At 38.7% G+C, this 12595-nt stretch overlaps 1 protein-coding gene across 5 annotated transcripts in view; it reads right to left on the bottom strand.

The window, feature by feature from the left end:
- LOC122975534 (CSC1-like protein 2) overlaps window positions 1-475 on the bottom strand; it is a 38120-nt gene extending 37645 nt beyond the window's left edge. For 2 of the 5 annotated variants that reach the window (XM_044344019.1, XM_044344038.1), the window contains exon 1: window positions 3-339. The gene's annotated coding sequence lies outside the window, so the exon portion shown is untranslated. Of the gene's footprint in view, window positions 1-2 lie in introns of all 5 variants that reach the window. The other 3 variants (XM_044344056.1, XM_044344028.1, XM_044344047.1) reach the window with 3 other exon arrangements.
- Between the last annotated feature and the right edge of the window lie 12120 nt (window positions 476-12595).

Below are 12595 nucleotides of genomic sequence, written 5' to 3'. Positions count from 1 at the left end.
ACCTGTAGCCGCTCCTCCTGCTCCTCTCCCCCGATAAATGTCTCGTTTCTCCGCAGAAAACCACCCGTTAAATCCTCACAGATGCCCCGCAGCCCCGGTCGCGTCCTGCCGCAGCGCCGGCTGATCCAGGCCCGGAGGGGGGAGAAGGGGCGGGGGGGGTGACAGGGAGAGTCCCACACCGCAGGAGAGTGTCCCTCCGTCGGCCGCTGAGTCCGTTGCGAGCCGCTGCTCCTCCGCCGGGTGTCGGTGCTAAAATGGAGGCGGTCTCTCCGGGAATAGAAGCAGAGCCGAGCCGCTGCTGCCGCCGGGAGGAGAAGAAGAAGAAGAAGACGGCGAGTCTGAGAGCCGCCGCCAGGGGGCGCTGCGGCCCCGGCAGCCGCCGCCAGGGGGCGCTGCGGCCCCGGCAGCCGCCGCCAGGGGGCGCTGCGGCCCCAGAACCGCCAATAAAAGCCTGTTTTTGTTGAAGGGTGTTTAAAGATCCCCTCCAGACATGTTTAAGATGAATCTAAAATGCTCTGCTTTGACCAATAATATGTGTCTGATATGTTTTTTTTTTCTCCACAAAAGGAGTTAAATTATCATGTTAAAATCCTTAAAACACCATCATCTCCTCCTTCATTAAACATCCAGAATCTGTGAATATTTAAATGTAGATGTTTTCCTGCTGGACACCAGGGGTCTGTTTCAGAAAGCAGGTTCAGCAAACTCTGAGAAGAAGCCTGAACGTTTCGGGTTTCTGAACAGCTGATCAGTTTGTTCAATCAACTCTGAGTATGTTCACTTTCAGTTAAACTTGTGCGTGATGAATGAAATAAGCCATAATCAATGGAGCCCCAATACAACGAGTCACCATGGCAACAGATAAATAAAAGGCAGAGTCTCCATTTTAATCCAGTGGACGTAGAGATATTAATGCATGTGTGTGCGGACGCTGCACATCTTTCAAGCCGTCAAAGCGGGAAAAGTGTCAATAAATTAACACAATAAAGTTTTATTGAGTGTTGTCCATTAATCGATCATTTATCAGACTTGCATTTCCTTAATGATGATAAAGTGGAATCTGACTGTGTATCAGGCTGCAGCTACATTACATTTTAAATATATTTGTTCAGCTTTAATCTGAAGGACAAAACACAGGAAGCAGCAACTGAAGATGAAAAATATAGTTTAAAGATTTAAAACATAAAGAGATCAGAAACACGGAGACGTGACTGTAGCTCACAGTCTGATCAATAATGTGTTTGATGATTTGTATCAAAGGTTAAAATACAGAATATTTAAAATGTTTAAAGATCTATTTGTATCTCAGCTCAACAACATTCAGTGATTTTATTTCAGCTGCTTCAGCAAATGTAGTAAATTTAAACACTGAACGCTGTTAAAACACGTTCAGATTATGCTCCTTATTTAAAAAAAATCTCACTTTCACATTCTGCAGCTGCACCACGATCCTGCTCACTCAGAAATATTAACATATAATCTCAAATATTAAAGGGATGATGTTCCGTCAGTGGACCAATCTCATCATGACCGATACAGATCATTATTCATTGATCCTACGTGTCTAAAGCTTCATACCGATATTTCAAATTTAAACTGAGGTTTAACTGAAGTTTAAGTTAGCTCTCTTTCTGAAACTGAAAACCCAGAGTTTCCCTCATCTCAGGGTGAACAAGCTCAGAGTTTTCACTAAACCCGCTTTCTGAAACAGGCCCCAGATGTCTCCTAAATCTCAGTGTTTGTGAACTGGAGGCCTCAAGTTTCCACATCCATAAGATGAATACTGGACCGTGATTGGCTCCAAAACTAGCTGTGATGTCACAAATCCATAGGTTCACCTGTTAAACTGAGATTTATCAAACAAATTTCCTGGTTTCCTCTCTCCTCGCGTGGTTTCCTTGCGTCTCTTCTTGCATCCACGGTGAGAGGGACTAAGACAATTTAAGAGACTTAGTCCCTCCCACCGAGGATGCAGGAGAGACCCCCAGGAAACCAAGCGAGGAGAGAGGAAACGAGGAAATTTGTTTTAAGAGACATGAGACGTCCTCTCCTCTGAAGCGTCATGTGAAGCGACGTCTGTTTCTGATGACGGTGACAGCTGATCACAGCTGGATCAGCTGTCAGTCGGCTTTAACAGCTGTAGAAACTTCTGATGGAGTTTGTGTCTGTGCACATGTGCACTGTGTTAATACTAATAAAGGTTCACAGTTATTCACAGCAGCTGTTTCCTCTCTGCAGCTGTTACCTGTTTAACAAACATAAATAAAAACCTGCATTCTGTATTTATACTGTGTCCTGCTCAGATGCACAGGAACCATTTCTACTGACAGAATGCGTTTATACTATTTATTGGTTATTTGTATCTGTATTTTTTGATAATCCTGATAGTGAATTCATCATTCAATAACCCAGAATATGATCATTTCTTCTGAACACTGGGAAATATGTATTTGGCTAAATGTTTCAAGGAAAATGGAAATGATGTAACTCATGTCAAACCCGACGCTCAGGAATTTTCAGCCTCACATGTGACTGAATGTAAATGACGATAAATGACGTTTAATGGAGGAAATAACATGAAAAGAAAAATCTTACTAATAAATGAAGAAAGTTGTTTATGGTTCTTTTGTTGATCAGACCGACAATTAACAGATTTTAACTATATGATGAGTCAGAAAACAAATAAAGCATAAAACTTGGGAGTGATACATTTAAATTGAATCTGTAATCTGTCTCCACTTCGGTGTGAAACTGCAGTCATACATCAGTCTGATCAGCTGCAGCGTCCAATCAATAACTGATATCCAATAAGGGGGCGTGTCGGCCGGTAAAAGACTTCCGTGAAGGCTGCTCTCATGTTTCCTCGCTCCTCAGAGCAAAATAAGAGACTCGGGACCCTCGTCAAAATGGCGCATTAGGAACAACTTCCGGTTCAGGCGAGGAGCGAGCAGACATAGATTAAGCCTGTTTTTGTTGAAGGGTGTTTAAAGATCCCCTCCAGACATGTTTAAGATGAATCTAAAATGCTCTGCTTTGACCAATAATATGTGTCTGATATGTTTTTTTTTTCTCCACAAAAGGAGTTAAATTATCATGTTAAAATCCTTAAAACACCATCATCTCCTCCTTCATTAAACATCCAGAATCTGTGAATATTTAAATGTAGATGTTTTCCTGCTGGACACCAGGGGTCTGTTTCAGAAAGCAGGTTCAGCAAACTCTGAGAAGAAGCCTGAACGTTTCGGGTTTCTGAACAGCTGATCAGTTTGTTCAATCAACTCTGAGTATGTTCACTTTCAGTTAAACTTGTGCGTGATGAATGAAATAAGCCATAATCAATGGAGCCCCAATACAACGAGTCACCATGGCAACAGATAAATAAAAGGCAGAGTCTCCATTTTAATCCAGTGGACGTAGAGATATTAATGCATGTGTGTGCGGACGCTGCACATCTTTGAAGCCGTCAAAGCGGGAAAAGTGTCAATAAATTAACACAATAAAGTTTTATTGAGTGTTGTCCATTAATCGATCATTTATCAGACTTGCATTTCCTTAATGATGATAAAGTGGAATCTGACTGTGTATCAGGCTGCAGCTACATTACATTTTAAATATATTTGTTCAGCTTTAATCTGAAGGACAAAACACAGGAAGCAGCAACTGAAGATGAAAAATATAGTTTAAAGATTTAAAACATAAAGAGATCAGAAACACGGAGACGTGACTGTAGCTCACAGTCTGATCAATAATGTGTTTGATGATTTGTATCAAAGGTTAAAATACAGAATATTTAAAATGTTTAAAGATCTATTTGTATCTCAGCTCAACAACATTCAGTGACTTTATTTCAGCTGCTTCAGCAAATGTAGTAAATTTAAACACTGAACGCTGTTAAAACACGTTCAGATTATGCTCCTTATTTAAAAAAAATCTCACTTTCACATTCTGCAGCTGCACCACGATCCTGCTCACTCAGAAATATTAACATATAATCTCAAATATTAAAGGGATGATGTTCCGTCAGTGGACCAATCTCATCATGACCGATACAGATCATTATTCATTGATCCTACGTGTCTAAAGCTTCATACCGATATTTCAAATTTAAACTGAGGTTTAACTGAAGTTTAAGTTAGCTCTCTTTCTGAAACTGAAAACCCAGAGTTTCCCTCATCTCAGGGTGAACAAGCTCAGAGTTTTCACTAAACCCGCTTTCTGAAACAGGCCCCAGATGTCTCCTAAATCTCAGTGTTTGTGAACTGGAGGCCTCAAGTTTCCACATCCATAAGATGAATACTGGACCGTGATTGGCTCCAAAACTAGCTGTGATGTCACAAATCCATAGGTTCACCTGTTAAACTGAGATTTATCAAACAAATTTCCTGGTTTCCTCTCTCCTCGCGTGGTTTCCTTGCGTCTCTTCTTGCATCCACGGTGAGAGGGACTAAGACAATTTAAGAGACTTAGTCCCTCCCACCGAGGATGCAGGAGAGACCCCCAGGAAACCAAGCGAGGAGAGAGGAAACGAGGAAATTTGTTTTAAGAGACATGAGACGTCCTCTCCTCTGAAGCGTCATGTGAAGCGACGTCTGTTTCTGATGACGGTGACAGCTGATCACAGCTGGATCAGCTGTCAGTCGGCTTCAACAGCTGTAGAAACTTCTGATGGAGTTTGTGTCTGTGCACATGTGCACTGTGTTAATACTAATAAAGGTTCACAGTTATTCACAGCAGCTGTTTCCTCTCTGCAGCTGTTACCTGTTTAACAAACATAAATAAAAACCTGCATTCTGTATTTATACTGTGTCCTGCTCAGATGCACAGGAACCATTTCTACTGACAGAATGCGTTTATACTATTTATTGGTTATTTGTATCTGTATTTTTTGATAATCCTGATAGTGAATTCATCATTCAATAACCCAGAATATGATCATTTCTTCTGAACACTGGGAAATATGTATTTGGCTAAATGTTTCAAGGAAAATGGAAATGATGTAACTCATGTCAAACCCGACGCTCAGGAATTTTCAGCCTCACATGTGACTGAATGTAAATGACGATAAATGACGTTTAATGGAGGAAATAACATGAAAAGAAAAATCTTACTAATAAATGAAGAAAGTTGTTTATGGTTCTTTTGTTGATCAGACCGACAATTAACAGATTTTAACTATATGATGAGTCAGAAAACAAATAAAGCATAAAACTTGGGAGTGATACATTTAAATTGAATCTGTAATCTGTCTCCACTTCGGTGTGAAACTGCAGTCATACATCAGTCTGATCAGCTGCAGCGTCCAATCAATAACTGATATCCAATAAGGGGGCGTGTCGGCCGGTAAAAGACTTCCGTGAAGGCTGCTCTCATGTTTCCTCGCTCCTCAGAGCAAAATAAGAGACTCGGGACCCTCGTCAAAATGGCGCATTAGGAACAACTTCCGGTTCAGGCGAGGAGCGAGCAGACATAGATTAAGAGACTTGAGATGTACCCGCTGTGTGCAGGTGAACCGAGGAGAACCGGTTTCTGCAGCTTGTTTAATAGTATAAGCTACACAATTTAATACCTGTTTCACAGTCAAAGTATGAAAGATATCAATAAAACCATCAGCAGTAATAAGACTGGAATTATTTACTAAGTGCAACATAAGATAAATGTCCATTTATTAAATGTATTTCACATTTTGGTCATTACTTCCTGGCAGTTTTTAACAATCATTCCCAATAATATAACTACTGGCTCATCATAATAATCAGAACCTGGATGTGGATCAGCAGCACCAGATGAATGGATGATAGATTAACCGATTAAAAATAACTCAACTAATTCATTTAAGCTCAGAGGTCCAGAACAACAGAATCAATGATCTTCCAGCCAGGTTTTACTACAGTTATATATATATATATATATATATATATATATATATATATATATATATATATATATAACAGCAGGCTACATAAAATATTTAAGACCTTTGTGAATGAAATTCAAGTCTTTAAAACTTAACTGATCAATAAAAACTATTAATGAAAGCATCCCCACTGTACTGTCAGTGCCTCAAACAGCACTCTCTATATATGGTTATATGTATATTAACCACATGTTAATAATAAACTTACATAAAAACTCAGTTAACATAAATCTGAGTTCTGACAACAAACTGGTGTTATAATCAGTTATTATTTATGAGACGTTACCGAAAAGAAGCAGCAGAGGGCGCCAAGTCCAGCAGATCATCACTGACAAACATCCATCAGTAATAACTTCACCAGGATACAACTATAAATGTGCTCATATTGCTTCATAAACACTCACACAGCAGAGAGAAAAGTCACAGACGTTCGTTGACGGCATCTGTGGCAAAGTTTGTGAAACCGACAGAAGAAAAATGGAAAGATTCAGGTCACATGATCAAGTCTGGGAAGCAACTTAGCATCTTGTCGGGAAAGAGCAAAGGTCATGAGGGCGAGCCTCTCCCTTAACCGAGAGCGTATGTGAGGAGAGGAAGAAGAGGAGACAGTGATCACTTTGTTCCACAGACTGACAGGCTGTTGTTCTGTATAACCAGTGAAATGTATTGAATTTAAAATATTTACCATGTGTGGATGCTGATAGAGCTGCAGCTGTTTTAACAAAGAACAGCAGATTTTCTACTCTTGTTGACATTTTGTATTTTGTTTATTGTGCTGAAATAAAACTAAGTAGATCATTTTGATCTAATGAAAGAAAACCTTCCTTCACTCACCTTTGCTCTCTAATCATTCTCTAATGTTAGAAGTTATGACTAATGACTAACCTGTGCCCTCAGGAGAAGGAGAAGAGACCTCTTTAACTCACACTGATCTCACTGATAATCAGAAGTTACTGTAATATTATTATCGTCTTATCCAGTGATGAAGATGTGCTACTACACACAAAAAAGTTCCACAAAAAAGTATAAATACCATGTTAAAATCCTTAAAATGGCGTCTCCTCCTTCTTCCTCATTAAAAACTCCCAGAATCTATGAATATGCAAATATATTTCACTTCAAATGTTTAACTAACACCAGATGTTTACTCCTTCACTGTACACTTCATCTCAGTGTTTGTGCTTCCACATCACATATGGTATAATATGTAATTATTCCACATTAAAATGTGTAAAAACAACTAGACCTATGTTATATATGTTGTTGAGTTGTGTTCTTACATTATCCCAAATGTTTCCAACAATGTTCAAACTCAGAGAAATCTGTAATTTAATCAAAGTAACGGACCGTTTCATTTGGTCGCCTGTCGATGGCGTCATACCTCCTCTACCAAAGAGTAAACACACACCAGATTCATACGGCGGCGCTGTGTTTGTCCGCTACAATGGCGTCTACCAAAGAGTAACTTACACACATACAAGATAATACATCGGCGTTGTGGTTGTTCCACACAAACTGTTATAAATGGACTTTTATTCAGTTTTAAGACACATTTTCATGATAAATTTAGGTGGTTTTTAACTATATCTTTTAGCCGGAAGAAGGATTTTAGTCATTGGACGTCTGGATCTTAAGTTATCAGAGAAATAAACTGGACAAACGTTAGCAGCAGCTCGGCTAACAGCCCCTCCAGGAAGTCCGGTGGTCACCAAACATCATTAGAGAAACATTGATTTTTTAGGTGAAACAGCTTTAATTAGTATTTTGAACGATTTTAATCTGCGTGTACGTTTGTGTCTGGAGAGGAGGAGACCTCTGTGGATAATTCGGCTCCCAGTAAAAACATCCCAAATTTGATGAACACTGGAGTAATCTTATCCTGGTGAAGCTGGTTATTTAACAATGAAGACAACAACTCCCATGATCCCTTGCTACTTCACACCGTCATCACACTCCGTCTTTTGTTATTGTTTTGATTGAGACCCCTAGCGGCTGAAATTACATATTGTGGGTTAAAAAAAAAATTTTTTACACAAGTCAAAGGACATGAATACACAGTAGGGGTGTGCCCGAATACAAATACATTATTCGGCAAAGCACTAAATAGTGGGTTTTATATGAATATTTGTTTCATACAAATATTTAAAAAATTATTTGTTGGGGGTGTTCCCCAGAGATAAAGCTGAGCTACTGACACAAGCAAAGTGGTCTCAAGAGACTCTCCATAACCTGTTGTTCCTCTTCTCCTTTCCACAAAGTTAGGTTGTAAAAAATAGGCAATAAATGAAAAGTGCAAAGCAAGAATCACCTTTGAAGTTCCTCTCTACATGTTCCAGGCTGTGCTGTCTCTGTGTTATGGGTGTATAAACAGGTAGAGGTCTGTCTGCAATGAGGCGATGAGTAAAGTTTTAGCTCAGTAGTCAGCGCAGTCGTCTCTGATCTGGGGACCTCCTTCATAAGGTAGTTTATTCATGAACACTTATTGTAACACTTTAATTTTCTAAAATTAAAAGTGTCATAAAAACAAAAACAGGATTTTTAAGCCTCTTTCCACTTTTATTCGAATACAAATACAAATAATTTTGCTGCCTCAACAAATACAGACACAAATACAAATACTGGGATCTCTGCACATCCCTACTGTTTACACACACATGCAAGTGAAGGAAAATGACAACAGAACCGACAACAACATATTAGAAAAGAAAAAGGAAAGTAGAAAAAGAGAAAAAAGGCAGCTTCATATCCACATACGTATACTCATATGTACATACGAGTGAAGCCATATGTAAATACACACGTATACATTTAGTTACATCTACACACAAACATGTACACATCTCATATACTCGCACACATGTATTCATATACACATCCACATACTCGCACTCCCAAACAGCCAGAACATGAACATATTTACATCCCTTTAGTTGACCTTTATCCCACCATGTTCAAAAATTTAATTCTGTTCTTTCTTCCTATTAACATCTTTTTCAAGAAGCCGCCGATACTTCAGAAACATCTTGAAACATTTAGTGTTTAGTTGTCGTCTCTCTGTAGCTTTAAATATATTTGCTTCAGGTCTTCTCCTTCATTGTTGAAAGCTCCACTCAAGCCTCCTTCTGAATAAAATGATTTAATGGGTGATAAATAAAACATAGTCTAATGTCTTACATCATTTGTACTGAACTAGATCTGAACTGTCAAGTGAGATTAAGCAAACACAAACACAAGCAACAAAGACTCGACAACCGTTTCAAACCTGAGGCCAAAGTAGAAGCTGCAGGTTTCTGCACGTTGCAGACGTCACTACATTTAATCTCAAATGTAAAAAAGAAGTTCAAAAGTTCCATGTAGTCTGTTGTAAGTGACAGATAAAGAAAAGGTAACTGTTGAAGCTGGTAGATGTCCTGGAGACCATATGTGGAAATAAAAGTGTAAAGAAGAGGAGGATGGAAGGTTTTAAAAATAGAACCCAAGAGTGACTCAGGGCCTTTTTCTTCTTAGACTCTTTTTCCTGAGGAGGTTTTTGGGAGATTTCTCTTTTTGGTCCTTTTGCTTTTTTTAACTTTTTACTCAAGTTTTTGTATTTTTACTTTTTGCGTCTTATATTTCTTATTTTGTAAAAACCAAATAAAACTGGTTTGTATTTTTATATTCCTGACTTATTCCTGGTGTTTCTTTAAGGTGAGCAAAGACGCCTCCTTTGGGACAGTCTGACAGTTTTAAATTTATTAAGATTACAAATTATAATTCATTTTGTTAAGGATAAACTTGTAGTGTTTGTTGAATAACAGAATTGTAAAGGTTCAGATTTAATGACTGAGGTCAACTTGATAGAGGAATAATGTCAGTATAAAATCAAGGTGAGAGATTTATTATTAGAGCTTTAATTGGCTGAACTGTTGGGATCAGGACTCCGAAGCTGCCCTGTAAAACCAGGCAAGTGCCCTGGACCGTCAGAGTGGGTCTCCTCCAGAGACGACCTGTTAGAAGGCTCCTGGAGGACTTTCAATCCTCCAACACCTCATTTGCACTGATAAACTTGGTTGTGACCCGGCTGTCAGGAATCCTGACTAAACAGGCCCGTTGGTAGCAGTTCAACGACAGCTGCTGATTATAGAAGCCAGACTGAATCTGGTTCCCTAAGTAAGGCTTGGATGGTCTTGCGTGTAGATTTTGGGAACTACGTTCGATACCTCGGTCAGAGGTAGAGAACAACCGTCTGCTGGACCTGGACATAACATGTTTAGAGCCTCTGCTCTTCCCAGGCCCAAGAATGGTCAGCCGGACAACCATCAAAGTTCTCTGTAGCAAATTATTTTGCAGAACTTCAGAGTTGAGCAAAACAACAAACAAAACTAAACTAAACCCCCACCCTAAACTTCCCTATCGAAAAACAAAATAGAAACAAAAGACAAGGCATAATCTAACTCCTACTCAAGAAAAACAGGAGAAAAAGGTTCACACAAAAAAAGGGCTTCTCACTCCTATGAATTAAACTGCTGCCAAAGTTTGTGCAAATATTTACAATGTACAAGAACAATCATCTACTGGATAAGAGCCGCCTAGCAGACCTGTCTGACATTAAATCTGCAGCACTTTATCACTCCTGTACATGACTAACACACACACACACACACACATACCCGCCTTTATGTATTACAAGGACATTTTTTTCAAACAAGTTTTTTGCTGTATTAGATGGACCCCCCTTTCCACTTGCTCCACAAAGACGTGGTCAGTATCAAAAAATCTATTTTGAGCCATACTACCAGAATCTCACTTCAAAAGTTGAATACACACAAAGCAACTGAAAATATAACAACCGGACAACACACATCCTTGTAAGGACATAGATAATTAGGTGCATAAGCTCCGCCTATCACAAAAAAGGAAACTATAAGGACCTAGTCAGTTTATAAGGACAGTGGTTATACACACGTACAAACATGTCACTCAAGTGACTTGAAGGGTCTAACATGACTTAATGGAACTTGGCTTCACGCAAACACTGAAATGAAGGCAGTGTGCATTAAAAGGACGCACCTAATATATGAGGACAAATTGTTTTACACAACAGCACTGAGAAATAGAAATAACTGATCTGTGAGGACCGTTTTATAACAAAGGGCTAAAACTGGCATGTTACTAAAACACATGATGCTTTTTATGTGAACTGGTTGTTATCTACATCAGGTAGAGCCTTGTAATGGATGGATGATAGATAAGGAAATTAAACCACATGCAGAAGTCAGTGAACAAGGACTTAAATTTAATTGTGTTTTTTGTCAGAACATGACATTCTATAATTCAGATATAAACCTTTAGCTTTAACTTTAAGGAGATCTTGAATAATATTAAAACATTTCTCCTTTGTTCAAGAAACTTCACAAATGAAAATAAAAATGGCGGCTGTTCATTCACCACTTTTCTTCTTTAAGGATATGCCACGATTTCAAAGTCTCTTATGTTTTAAACTGTGTGATTGGCTAGAGGAGGATACTCAGCAGTCTTGCACTGCTGACACTCAATCACTGTTGCTAGTTTCCTGTTGTTGATGAGACCTTTGAAATGTCTCATCACTGCTGCAACCTCAGATGGAGACCACTGCTGCTTTTGTTTCCTCCTGGGTTCAAGCCCTTCGTCAGCATTTTTGAGAAATGCTATAAAAAAAAGAAACCAGATTGTAAATAGAAACCCAAACTGTAGGTCAAAAATTAATTTTCTCCACATTTATAATATGATTTATTACAACTTTGAAACCATGTTAAGTATGGCTGCACTGATCTGATGGTTTCCTCTGCTTGTACTAAATCTGCATCCCAACTCACAATATTTGCAAGATTTGTAAAAGGTGTTTGCTGGTGTATGGCTCATAGATCACTCATTTATTTGCATATTTAACATTTTAGTTGAAAAGATTTATACATATAAATATTAAGGGAATACCTTGCATATTACCACAGCATTTTGGGGGTTTTAAAGTAGTTAGTGTGGGCCAATTAAAAAAGCTTTGTTATTGTTTATTGGCTTAAAGATTCCTTTAATATTGGCAGGAGGAAAACAATTGACTATCTTTAGGTTTAATCTTCACTCTCTGTGGCCTCATTGCTGACATCTCATGCTGAAGATGATGATGACTTCAGTAAAGATATAGAAAAAAATCTGATAGTTTGTTAACAACTTACTGCAGACCTATTTTACAGTTGACTTTCAGTCTTAAGTGTCTGTGTAGGAAATGTGCCAAACAAATAGATATGCCATACAAATACATTTGCCTTGCCTTACTAGTGAGCCATACTGGTGAACAAGCACATAGTTTTGAACCTAGACTAAATTAAGTCAAGGATCAAAGTGTAAAAGCCCTGAAAAGGCAGTATATGTGTCAAAGATGTGTGGACACAAACTTTCCTCTGGTCATGTATTATAATGACTGAGCACTACACAAGTACATAACATTACAATCAATACTGTACATACTAGTTTACATACTGTATACTAGTACAGGTGTCACAAGACAGCTCTCCTAAATGTTTGCAGTATTGTGTAACAAACACTAATAAACTTTACTGAAATGTTTATATTAAACAGGATAATACACACACACACACACTCAGGGAGCACCACCTGCACACAATCAGACATGCACACACTAGAGGGGTGAGGAAGAGACAGAGC

This window comes from Thunnus albacares, chromosome 3 (assembly GCF_914725855.1).
Source record: "Thunnus albacares chromosome 3, fThuAlb1.1, whole genome shotgun sequence".
Classification (NCBI taxonomy): domain Eukaryota; kingdom Metazoa; phylum Chordata; class Actinopteri; order Scombriformes; family Scombridae; genus Thunnus; species Thunnus albacares.
The sequence above is the reverse complement of the archived record's forward strand: the minus strand, read 5'-3'. Positions and strand labels throughout refer to the sequence as shown.